This window comes from Callithrix jacchus, chromosome 14 (genome assembly GCF_049354715.1).
Source record: "Callithrix jacchus isolate 240 chromosome 14, calJac240_pri, whole genome shotgun sequence".
Classification (NCBI taxonomy): domain Eukaryota; kingdom Metazoa; phylum Chordata; class Mammalia; order Primates; family Cebidae; genus Callithrix; species Callithrix jacchus.
In genome coordinates this window covers 274,292-287,500 of record NC_133515.1, presented here as the reverse complement: position 1 = coordinate 287,500, position 13,209 = coordinate 274,292, and the positions used below count along the sequence as shown (strand labels likewise).

General features: G+C 51.6%; 1 pseudogene; it reads right to left on the bottom strand.

The window, feature by feature from the left end:
- Positions 1-9,509: 9,509 nt before the first annotated feature.
- LOC144579371 (signal recognition particle 9 kDa protein pseudogene) lies at positions 9,510-11,399 on the bottom strand (annotated as a pseudogene).
- Between the last annotated feature and the right edge of the window lie 1,810 nt (positions 11,400-13,209).

Here is a 13,209-nt window from a genome sequence, read left to right as displayed (position 1 = left end):
CCTCAGGCGATCCACACGCCTCAGCCTCCCAAAGCACTGGGGGATGACAGGCCTGAGACACCGTGCCCGGCTATTTGTTTATTTATCAATGGATATATTTAGAGGCAGGCACTTTCGTATTTATTTATTTATTTCGGGGAACACTCACATTTCTTTCTTTCTTCCTTTCTTTGGATGCTGGCTCGCATTTCTTTCTTTCTCTCTCTCTCTCTCTCTCTCTCTCTCTCTCACTCTCTCTCTCTCTCTCTCACACACACACACACACACACACACACGCAGTTTGGACCAAGCCGTCATCCCTCCTCAGGTCCCTCCCGTCCCCACTACCTGGGACCACGCCACCACAGGGGTTAACTATTGCATTGTTTTTAATGTATGTATGTGAGATGGGGTTTGAGGTTCCACCGTGACGCCCACCTGGTCCAGAACGCCTGCTCTCCAGAATTCAGCCTGCCTTGGCCTCTCACGGTGCTGTTATGGGCCTGAGTCACTGCACCTGACTCAATCTCTACTGGCCTGCCTGCCTGCCTGCCTGCCTGCCTACCTACCTACCTATTGTCCGTTCGTCCGTGTCCGTCCGTCCGTCCGTGTCCGTCTGTCCGTCTGTCTGTCTGTTTGTCTTTCCCGTGTGTCTTGCCTATCACCTTCTTAGTAGGCATGTGGTCTCGCTTTGTGGACCGCACTCTGGACACACATATTTCTTTTGAAACTTCGATGACGATGATGCTGCTGATGATCATTTATGCAGGTGGAGGTGGTGTCGAATGACAGATCGAGATGATCACAAACCTTTGCGCTCCAGCCGTTCTCCCACGTCGGCCTTTGAGACTGCTGCGATGACAGGCGTGAACGTGGAATGGGCCTGGTCATATTTGTCTTGTGCGTTTCTTTCCAGTCCTTGTTTCCGGTCTGGACACACAGTCTATAATACGGGCGTTGCAAACTAAGACAATTTTCACACACATCTCACGATCCTACCTTTTCTTTCCAGTGCCACAAGCCACATCGAGGGTGGCATGCCTGATCGCTCTCTGATAGTTGATTTATATAGTGCAGAAAGTGCTGACATTGGCCATGTGCACCTGTTTTTTTTTTTTTTGTTTTGTTTTTGGACGGAATATCTCTCTCTCTCTCTCTCTCTCTCTCTCTGCTTTGTTGGGAAACTCTGTTCTTTAGGACGAATTTTCATACTCTGTGAAAATTTCCTCTTCAAACGAGCATCTCTTGAAACATGAAAATTATTTTAAAAATAAAGAGAAAGACAAAAGGCACACGGTGGAAATTTCTTTGGCTGCCTCCCAGGTTGTACCTTGGACCCAGTGGGAGGGAAGGAGGGAGGGAAGGAGGGAAGGAGGGAGGGAGGGAGCAGCAAGATTCAGTGGGTGGGTTAGATTTGCGGTTTTCGGTGCTAAATCCTCTCTGGAGGCCCAAAAGGCCCTCCGGGAGCCTCCTCCCCAGGGGAACCGCATTGCGGCTGCTTTCAAATTCGCCAGCGACCCGTTTCACCAGATGGCCTGGGTGGGCCGGTTGGGACCACACTGGACCACCCGGGTGTGTGCTGTTCTTGCTGGGTGTGGGGGTAAGTCAGTCTTGCTGACTTACAGGATAAACTGACAGCACTGGCATGAAAACTAAGATGCATTTCTAGGCGGCTCGGGCGTCAGAGTGTCACATACGATGCCCTTCGTTCAGTCAGCAGCCTGTCTTTAGCTTCCTCAGACGTCAGGACAACTTCCCATCAGAGCATCTTTTTTTCCCTCGTTCCACGGCAGAGATGACACACATGAGAGGGAGAAAGAAAGAGCTCAATAGATGATGCTTGCCCTCATTTGTGGAATTATCAGTCACCTACAGACACATGGGCGACTAGACAGAGACGCAAATCAGACACCATTTCTAGGTCCTCTTGGTCAGGATGGTCTCTCACTCGCGCTCTCTCTCTCTCTCTCTCTGTCAGGATGGTCTCTCACGCGCTCTCGTGCTCTCTCTCTCTCTCTCTCTCTCCCCCCCAGCCAGCACAGCATGTGTGTGTGCGCGCGTGCACACACACACACACACAAACACACACACACACACACACTCTTTTCACATCCGTGTCACAAATCACACTAATTTACCCCTTTAGCACTATACATATTGAGTGAACCAATCTCACAACCCCATGGCTGAGGAAACACCGTCTCTATGATATATTAAAAAGATTGGCTGAGCCGGATGAGGCGGCCCATGCCTGTAATTCCGACACGTAGCGGGGGCTGAGCCAGGTGGATCACTTGAGGCCAGGAGTGCAAGACCCGGCTGGCCAACATGGCGAAACCCCGTCTCTACGAAAAACATAAAAATGTGCCAGGTGTGGTGGCGTACGCTTGTTAGATCAGTAACTCGGTAGGCTGGGGCAGGCCAGTCACTTGAACCAGGGAGTCCGACGTGGCGGTGAGCCGAGATCCACGCCACGGCAATCCAGCCTGGGTAACAGAGTGAGACACTCTCTCTTAAAATAATAATAGTAGGGAAGTTTTGCTGGGCATGGCGGCAGCTACCTGTTAATCCTACCTGGGCAATCCTGTGACAAAGAAAGGAGGGAGAGGGAGAGAGAGAGAGAGAGAGAGAGAGAGAGAGAGAGAGAGAGAGACAGAGAGGGGGGGGCGGAGAAAAGAGACGAGGGAGGGAGGGAGGGAGGAAGGGAGAGAAACAGAGAGACAGAGAGAGGCTTAAATTCTGGAGCGCAGTGGTGTCATCCTAGCTCACTCACTGCAGTCTGGACACTCCTTGGCTCGACATTCTTCCACCTCAGCCTCCAGAGTACACGTGCCATTGTGCCCAGATTAGTTATTGAGAGACAGGGTTGCACCATGTTGGTCAGGCTGCTCTCAAACTCCCGACCTCGGGTGATCTGCCTGCCTCAGCCTCCCGAGTTGTTAGGATTACAGGTGTTCTCCGGAGAAGAAAAGAAAACGGGATTTATTTACCAAATCCTACACACCTACGCATTGTGTTCCCCTTGTTTGGGTTTGTGTAGTTTTAGTCATCAAGCAGACACGCCTCCCAACACCTTCTCTCTCTCTCTCTCTCTCTCTCTCTCTCTCTCTCTCCCCCCCCTTTCTCTCTCTCTCTCTCCTTTCTCCTCTCTTTCTCCTCTCTCCTCTCTCTCTCTCTCTCTCCCCCCCTCCCTCTCTTTCTCTCTCTCTCTCTCTCCTCTCTCCTCTCTTTCTCCTCTCTCCTCTCTCTCTCTCTCTCTCTCTCTCTCTCTCTCTCTCTCTTGTTTTTCACCTGGCCTAAAGAGACACCCATTGAAAGTAAGACAGAGAGAGCTCCTTCCAATTGTTTTATTGATCTAGAGACAGTGTCTCACTCGGTCGCCCTGGCTGGAGTGCAGTGGTGCCATCGTAGCTCACTCACTGCAGTCTAGACACTCCTTGGTTCAAGAGATTCCTCCGCCTCAGCCTCCAGAGTACCTGGGACCACAGGCACATGCCACTGTGATCAGATCATTCATTCATTTTTCTGAGACGGGGTTTCACCAGGTTGGTCTGCAACTCCCGACCTCAGGTGATCCGCCCGCCTCGGCTTCCCAAAGTGCTGTGATGACAGGCGTGAGCCACCGGGCCCGGCCCCTCAGATCAGTTTTTCAATGTTTTCTAGGCCGGGCGCTGTGGCTCACGCCTAGAATTCCAGCACTTTGGGAGGCCGAGGTGGGTGGATCACGAGGTCGAGAGATCGAGACCATCCTGGTCAACCGGGTGAAACCCCGTCTCTACTAAAAATACAGAAATTAGCTGGGCATGGTGCTGCGTGCCTGTAGTCCTGGCTACTCGGGAGGTTGACGCGGGAGAATTGCCTGAACCCAGGAGGCGGAGGTTGCGGTGAGCCGAGATCGTGCCATTGCCCTCCAGCCTGGTGGGTAACGAGAGCGAAGCTCCGTCTCAAAACAAACAAACAAACAGATCAATTGCAACGAAGTGATGAGACCCTGTCTGTAGACCCTTTCTACAGGCAGGGTCTCATCACTTCGTTGCAATCCTCCCGACCTGGCGTCTCAAAGTTTTGGGATGATGGATGGGCTCGAGCCACACTGTGCCTGGCCTCCGGGGACTGATTCGCGACCACAACTGACGTGCTAATATTTTCTTCTTTTTTCTCATTCTTCTTTTTGAGACGGAGCCTCGCTCTGTGCCAGACGAAGGGAGGCGCATCGCTTCGGAAGCGGCAGCCGAGCCGCCTTCTAGAGCCCCATTCAAATGCAGACAGCCCTGTTTCCCTTCTGGAGTCGGAGGTGATGGCTCCCATGGCCTCGGGCTCCACTCCATTCGGCAGGCGCCGCCCCACAAGAAGGCTGGCTGTGGCTGTGTCTGGGGGTGGGGGGACGCGGTGGGGCTGGCTGGAAGAGTCTCCTTTTCTGCTTCGTCCTTCGGTAGCTGGAATGACGGGCGCGCACCACCACGCCCCCCGGCTACTTTTCCTATTTTCAGGAGGGATGGGGTTTCGCCATGTTGGTCAGGCTGGCCTCGAACTCCTGACCTCAAGTGATCCGCCCTCTTGGGCCTCCCAAAGTGCTGGGATGACGGGCGTGAGCCGCCAGCACTTCACCCTTGAAGAGCAAGCGCGCGGGTGGGGAGCGGTGGCTCACGCCCGTCATCCTATAGCACTTTGGGAGGCCCAGGAGGGAGGATCACTTGAGGTCAGGAGTTCGAGCGAGACCAGCGTGGCCAACCTGATGAAACCCCGTCTCTACTAAACGTACAAATGATTAGCCGGGCGTGTGGTGGGGGATGCCTGTGATATCAGCAACCCGGGAGGCTGAGGCAAGCAAGCAGGCAGGCAGGCAGGCAGGCAGGCAGGCAGGAGAATCCCTTGAACCTGGGGGGCGGAGGTTGCCCTGGGCTGAGATCACGCCGTTGCACTCCAGCCTGGGCGACAGGGGTGAGACTCTGTCCCGGGGGGGGGGGAAACTCGCACCCTGCCACCTTTCACTGCGGCCGGCCCTTTTTTAGGCTCTGAACCTATGTCATTTCTGACATAGGTTGACTCCCTCGATCCCCTCTCTCCGTTAGTGACTCGGTAAAGTAACTTGGACTTTGTGTCGCCCCATCCCGAAGACGGATGGGTGGAATCCCACTGGGAGGGAGGGGAGAAATGGATCGGGATACCTGGTGACCTGGGCCTGCCTGAGGAGACTGTCACCCTTCGCTGCTCACGAAAAGGTCGGGTAGGGGCAGAGGAAGAGCTCTTTGCCTTTGGCCCTTTGAAGGTTCGCCTGAAACGTCAACTCGTCAGAGACAGATGAATCAGAGAATAGGCCAGACACGTTTCGTTTCTGGGTCCCCTGCAGAACGAAGGCCCCCCGGGATGACTTGGGTTCCACAGGGTGTATCTTCTCCGACTCTAGGTCCTGAGACCTTCGGTTCTGGGGGAGGGGGAGGGCCCTGCCTCTTCCACAAAAAGGAAAGAGCGCGTGCTTACAGAGGCCGAGAGGAATATAGACGGACAGAGGGGCCCTGCTGGGTTTCCCCACTCGGTGTGTAGGATTTGGGGAGGTCGAGGCCAGGCTCCCACTTGGATGAAAGGAGCATGTTTCAGACTTTTCTCCCTGTCACTTGTGGCGTCTATCCTTCTCCTATTTCCCTGACAAACTCCTCAACTCAAAAATAAACGGTTAGGGAAAATCTTACCTAGCGAAGCCAATCGTGGAGGCGCTAAGGAAGAAAGCTCATGACCGCGGCATACATTTCTAGACATAGGACCTATCGCGGTGTGTGCGTGGGAGTGATTTCTAAGGCATGGCCACTGTATCGCTACTGGGCTGGGACGGCCCAGTGATGTTCTCGTGAGGAGACGGTGGGTGGATCGCGAGAGGTCGAGAGTTCGAGACCGGCGCCGGGGCAACGTGGAGAAACCCCGTCTCTACTAAGAATACAACATTCACCCGGCACGGTGGGTGGTACGTGCCTGTCATCCCAAGCTACTCGGGAGCCTGAGGGCAGGAGAATCGCTGGAACCCAGGAGGCGGAGGTTGCCGTGAGCCGAGATCGTGCCACTCACTCCGGGAGTGAGTGTGGATTTCACAGACCTTCGCTTCCCTGTAACGGATATTGACACTCTGAGGTGGTGGGTCTGGAGTCCACTCGGAAACGCTAGGGACTGGACTTCCATCTTAGATAGGCCCCATCTCCACCCCTAGCCTCCGTCCACACGCCCCCGCCCCTGGTCTCCTCTTCCTTCTCTCTAGGGGAATGGAAGTTCCAGATGAACCCACGGGCGGGTGCCTAGGCCGTGTCCCCTGGGGGCTCCGGTCGACTAGTTGCAGGTGGGCATCACCCGAGAGGACTCCCTGGGCCCAGAAACGACCTGATCCGAGAGGGATCGGGGAGAGGCCGGTGACGCGGCGTGCCTGAGCCGCCCCCGCCCCCGCCCCCGCCCCCGCCCCCCAACCTCCACCCCGACCCAGAGCGATCCAGCGTTCCCTTCTTTTTCGTGCTGACGCCTGCAAGCATCGGTGGTCTTTGGGCATCACCTAGCGGCCACTGTAATGGAAAATCGAGGTGGCGCGGAGGGAGCTCTGCGAGCCCGAGGACTTCACAGAACCTGGGGCAACCGGTTTCTCTTCCGCCCATCTGGAGGCCCCTCCCTCTCTCCCTCGTTGCCTGGGGAACCTCCGCCCCGGTGGGGGCCCTATTGTTCCTTTATCGGTACTTTGTGTTCCTTTGTTTGTTGGTGTCTTTCATGCGCATAGACTCTTCTACCTGGGCTTTATGAGGAGTTGGTTTATTTTTTAAGCACCCCCCACCCGCCCCTTTACTCCAACTCGTTGAGTTTGTGAGGTGGGTTCCCCCCAACGCCGCGCCTCTCACCACCCTGCGTGGAAACGTTCTGGAGCCAGGCGCGTGGGCCTCCATCCTCTCTCCCCTCCCCCCACCCTTTGCCGGTTGACATTTGCATGGGTGATGGCCAGATCTCACCTCACTCAGTGGCCACTGTTTTTGAAGATGGGGGGTGGGGGTGGGGGTGGGGGTGGGGCACGGTCCCACTTCCCCAGAGGCAGCTGGGGGCGATGGCACAGCCTTTGGTCCTCGTGGGCAAGCGGGTGGGCGGGCTGGACAGTAGTGGTGGGGCTTTTTCACCCCTTCACTCCTCAGCCATCCCTCCCTCCCTCCCTAGGAAAGCTTCATCTTGGCTGGGTCTCTCAATCACCTTTTCTCTTGATGTCTTCTTTTCTCCTTCCCCGGGCCAGCATATATGCAAAATGGGAAGGGCATCGTGGCGCCACGCTGGGCCGTAGTAGTTTGTGCCCAAAATAGAAACGCTGTCTAAAAAGCGATACTTTGCTCCCTTAAGATGACCGGAGGTGATGCCTTGGCACGGAATTCTAGGACGGTGTATCTTTTCCCCAGGACGTGTGTGAGCTGCTGTTTTTCTCCTGCTGTTGACTAGCGCTTTTGTGGATTTCTCGATGTCTAGTGACAGCCGGTTCCTGTAAACTGTACTTCATAATGTGATAACCTGCTTTTTGCCAGTTAAAACTAGCTCTCTCTTTCTCAGACTAAAAGCTGTTCAGGCTTTATGTCAGTTAGCTTCCTGAGCTGGGCAGACTCCATCTTACCTTCTACATTTTAGTGATTTTCCCACCATTCACTATGTCACCAGAGTATGTAGCTGGGGCGGGCTGACGCTGGGAACGCATTTGTTCATAAGAGGCCGAGTTCAGTAGTACCAGCAGAGCTTGGGAATGCGGGCAGGTGCTGCCCAATGCCCAGAGCCCCGGTTACCTATATAAGTTGTATGTCTTTTGTGACAACTTTACCCCTCGCACCTGGCACTGTTTTATTTCTCATGTACTAGCTTAAGTTTGAACTTTTTGCTTACTCTGCTTTTGTGAAAAATTTCCTTCAGCTAAGTTCCCCCTCCCTTTTAAAACTAGGGTATAAAAGACCGCCTAATATTTCCTTAGGGGCCGAGAGAATTTTGGGCATCAGCCACCTCTCGGTCACTGGCATAATAAAGGACTATAATTCAATCTCAGAGTCTGGTGCATTCTTTGACTCGCTCGGGTACAACAATAAGGTCTTTCTTTCTTTCTTTCTTTCTTGTTTTTGTTCTTCTTGTTCCTGTTCTTCTTCTTCTTATTATTCTCTTCTTCTTCTTCTTCTTCTTCTCCTCCTCCTCCTCCTCCTCCTCCTCCTCTTCTTCTTCTCCTCCTCCTCCTCCCCCTCCTCTCCTCCTCTTCTTCCTCCTCCTCCTCCTCCTCCTCTTCTTCTTCTTCTTCTTCTTCTTCTTCTTCTTCTTCTTCTTCTTCTTCTTCTTCTTTCTTCTTCTTCCCCAGGCTGGAGTGCAATGGCACGATCTCGGCTCACTGCAACCTCCGCCTCCTGGGTTCAGGCAATTCTCCCGCCTCAGCCTCCCGAGTAGCTGGGATTACAGGCACGCGCCACCATGCCCAGCTAATGTTTTGTATTTTTAGTAGAGACGGGGTTTCACCATGTTGACCAGGATGGTCTCCATCTCTTGACCTCATGATCCACCCGCCTCAGCCTCCCAAAGTCCTGGGATTACCGGCTTGAGCCACCGCGCTTGGCCTGCAGGATGTATTTCAACGTAGTACCTTCATTCCATTCCTGGGGAATCAACATGTGAACACGACGTTTAGGTGGTGAAATTAGGGTACGAACATAAGTGTCAAATGATATCATACTTCCGGTTTACTGGAAAACATGACAGTTGTGACAGTCACACCTAACACTTTGGTTACAGAAAGAGAGAAGACGGACAGAAGTATGCAATGATGTGACAGTTGGGATCATCTATCGGCCTTCTGAGAAACTGCAGATGAAAAAGACGTCGTGAAAATGTCGGTAAAATGGTGGTTGTGGTACATGTGTAGTGACCGTCATTGCATTCACGCACTCAAGTAACTGCTGCTTCTGATAACTGAAAACTAGATTCAAAGTCATTGTTCAACGAGCTGATACTACCAATCCCCTATAATAAAAGGTATTTTTATTGTATCTCTCTGGAGAGAGAGAGAGAGAGAGAGAGAGAGAGAGAAGGCAAAGCATACTGGTTAGTCAATTCCTGTTAGATATAATTGAGGCCACACTACTAGACATACTCAGGTGCACGGCATTCGTAACAATGCGCACTGTGGTGCGGAGTTTGTTCCGATTACCATCTTTTATGTCTATTGGTCATCGACAGCATACATTTTATGCTCCAAAAGAAATACCTCGATCCAACACAACGGTTACATTGAATGTTCTTTGAAAGAAAGATGAACTAAATTTAAGGAAGCATTGGCTTTTCTTAATATCTCATTTTCAAGTTACTGTTACGAATCTGCCAGAAAGAAACAATTGTGCGTTTTACCTAACATCAAGTAATCTGCAAAGTTCCGGAGACAGATGCATCGCTTGCGCAGTTTCCAAAAGTAAATACAGGCTTTCTGACTGAAAACATTCGCATTCCTAGCTCTCTAAAGAAAACATTCAAAAGAAAATTACAGAAAATGACCTCTGAGCTTCTGAAGAGTCCACTTAGTTACATAAAGTATTTTCTGTCCCAACACTTTCCCTACTTCAAAAGATATTTACTTCCTCAGTACATGACAAAGTCTTCATTTCAAACCATTCACTCAGTTTCCATGGTAACACTGAGGGATTCCCTGGCTACGGTCAGTGCCACTAGTTAGTTGACTGTGGAATTTCTCAGTCTTCTTTCCATCTTGAGCTTGCTCTCTTTTAGACACCAGACAAACTCGATCATCTGTTACTTGTGTGTTTAACACACAAGTTTCCATCAGAATGCCTGTATTTGAGAACCACACGTGCCTTCACAGGGTCAGCGAGGTAAAGCTTCTCTCTCGGTAGGCAGCGTGGCTGAACTCCTCCCAGGTCTGGCACTGTGCATCGTGGCCTGGAGTGCAAAAGTAAACAGAGGCAAGGCCACAGAACCAGGTTCAGCAAACTACCTAAAGTCGCCAACGGATGCAAAAGTCATAAGGTCTTATTTTCTAGAAATTCATGAGGTCTTCTTCTTCTTCTTCTTCTTCTTCTTCTTCTTCTTCCTCTTCTCTCTCTCTCTCTCCCCCCTCCCTCCCCCACTTTCTTCCACCCTTCCCTCTTCCTCTCCCTCTTTTTTATTTTAATATAAGCTCAGGTAGATCTAATCCAATCCATTCCCAAGGCCTCAATTCTTTACTTTAGGAATCTCAGATTTGATCTCGATACAGAATCCTGTGCAGAAGTAGCGAGTTTATTTCTGGACTTGGAGACCTCAAAGATGTTACACATTGATAAAGATTCAGGCCTGGCACGGTGGCTCCTGCCTGTCACTGCAGCACTTTGGGAGGCCGAGGTGGGCGGATCACCCGCGGTCAGGAGTTTGAGACCATCCTGGCCAACATGGTGAAACCCCGTCTCTACAGAAAGACAAAAATTAGCCAGGCGCGGTAGCTCACGCCTGTAATCCAAGCACTTTGGAGGCCAAGGCGGGCAGATCACCTGGGGTCGTGAGTTCAAGACCGGCCTGAGCAACATGGTGAAACCCCGTCTTTAGAAGGAAAAAAAGGACAAAAATTAGCCGGGCGTGGTGGTGCGTGCCTGCAATCCCACGTTCTCGGGAGGCTGAGGCAGGAGATTTACTTGAACCCAGGAGTCGGAGGTTGCAGTGAGTGAGCCGAGATCGCACCACTGGACTCTAGCCTGGTGGACAGAGTGAGACTCCCTCTGAAGGGGGGGGGGGAGAGAGAGAGAGAGAGAGAGAGAGAGAGAGAGAGATAAATCCAACCCTAAAATCTGGGTTTGCTTTCTCCGTTGACTCGGTTGTGACCCAGACTTAGTGTCTCGATAAATCGTGCACCTCTCTGTTCAGCTAGGATGCTGGGAGGGTTTTCTCAGTCTGTATCTCCCCATGTCTTAAATGACCCGTGACCGAGCCCTGTCCGTTCTGTCTCAAATATGGAGCTCCAAACATTCCTCTCCATTTCCACAACTACACACGGCCCCTCGTGAAACCACTGGCTCTCGGGAAAACATCCCAGATGGTGGTTTCAGCTTTTTGGCTATGAAGCCTGAGCCTGCTGACAACATTCCTGTTCAGCTAATACGTTTGTATTGTTAGTGAAGGCGGGGTCCCACTATGTTGGCCTGGCCAGGATGATCTCCATCTTTTGACCTCGTTATCCACCCTCCTCTCTCTTTCTCTCTGTCTCTCTCTCTCTCTCTCTGTCTCCCCCCCCACCCCCGTGTTAGTGAAAACCTGTCTTTAGTAACAATACTGTCTCTGTGACGGTCTGTCTGGCTGGCTGGCTTTTGCTGCCGCTGCTGCTGTTGTTTCTGTTTTAAAAGTGCACCCGGGCCACCGATTATGGTATCAAAAGCATTATAAGATATGTGTAATTCTCTCTCCATTGAGTACCCCTTTCCTCCTCCTCTCTCTGCTCTCTGTCTCTCTCTCTGTCTCTCTCTCTCTCTCTCTCTCTCTCTCTCTCCCCCCATCCCTCCTCTCTCTCTTTTTTTTTTTTTTTTTTTTTTTTTTGCTTTTTTCTCTCATTTGAGACAGAGTGTCGCTGCTGCTACCCAGACTGGAGGGCAATGGCACGATCTCGGCTCACTGCAACCTCCGCCTCCTGGGTTTAAGCAATTCTCCTGCTTCAGCCTCCCGAGTAGCTGGGACTACAGGCACGTGCCACCATGCCCAGCTAATTTTCTTTTTCTTTTTTTTTTTCTTTTTGAGTTGAGACGTGGTTTCGCTGTTTAGACCAGGATGGTCTCGATCTCTTCACCTTGTGATCCACCCATCTCGGCCTCCCTAAGTGCTCGGATTATAGGCGTGAGCTGCCATGCCCAGCCTGTACTACTTTATCTTTTAACTTTTTGCTTACTCTGCTGAAAAATTTGCTTCAGCTAGGTTTCCCCCCTCCTGTTTCAAACTAAGGTATAAAGAACCTCCTAACTCTTTTTTTCTTTGGGCCTGAGAGAATTTTGGGCATTAGCCACCTCTCCGTCGCTGGCTAACATAAAGGACTCATAATTCAGTTTCAGATTGCGGTGCATTCTTTATCTCACTCGGATATAACATCTCTCTCTCTCTCTCTCTCTCTCTCTCTGTCTCTCTCTCTCTCTCTCTCTGTCTCTCTCTCTCTGTTACTCTCTGTGTCTCTCTCATCTCTCTCTGTCTCTGTCTCTCTCAATCGAGTGCGACACGTTGAGTTAAACACCTTCATTGGTTTTCTTTGGTGGTGGTGGTGGTGGTGGTGGTGGTGGTGGTGGTGGTGGTGTGTGTGTGTTTGCTGAGACCGAGTCTTTCTCTGTCTCCCTGTCTGGAGTGCAGTGGCACAATCTCAGCTCACTGCACCCTCTGCCTCCCTGGTTTCAAGTGAGTCTCCTGACTCAGCCTCCCGAGTAGCTGGGACTACAGGCACGTGACACCATGCCCAGCTAATTTTTTTTTCTTTTTTCTTTTTTTGAGTTGAGATGGGGTTTCGCTGTTTAGACCAGGATGGTCTCGATCTCTTCACCTTGTGATCCACTCGTCTCGGCCTCCCTAAGTGCTGGGATTATAGGCGTGAACTGCCATGCCCAGCCTGTACTACTTTATCTTTTAACTTTTTGCTTACTCTGCTTTTGTGAAAAATTTGCTTCAGCTAGGTTTCCCCCCTCCTTTTTCAAACTAGTGTATAAAGAACCCCCTAACTCTTTCTTTCTTTGGGCCTGAGAGAGAATTTTGGGCATTAGCCACCTCTCCGTCGCTGGCTAACATAAAGGACTCATAATTCAGTTTCGGAGTGCGGTGCATTCTTTATGTCACTCGGATATAACATCTCTCTCTCTCTCTCTCTCTCTCTCTCTCTGTCTCTCTCATCTCTCTCTGTCTCTGTCTGTCTCGATCGAGTGTGACACGTTGGTTTTCTTTGGTGGTGGTGGTGGTGGTGGTGGTGTGTGTGTGTGTTTTCTGAGACCGAGTCTTGCTCTGTCCCCCTGGCTGGAGCGCAGTGGCACGATCTCAGCTCACTGCACCCTCTGCCTCCCTGGTTTCCAGCGAGTCTCCTGACTCAGCCTCCTGAGTAGCTAGGATTACAGGCACACGCCACCACGCCCAGCTAACATTTTTGTGTTTTCAGTAGAGGCAGGGGTTTCACTGTCTTGGCCAGGCTGCTCTCAAACTCCTGACCTCCTGATACTTCCACCTCGGCCTGGCCTCTCAAAGTGCTGGGATGAC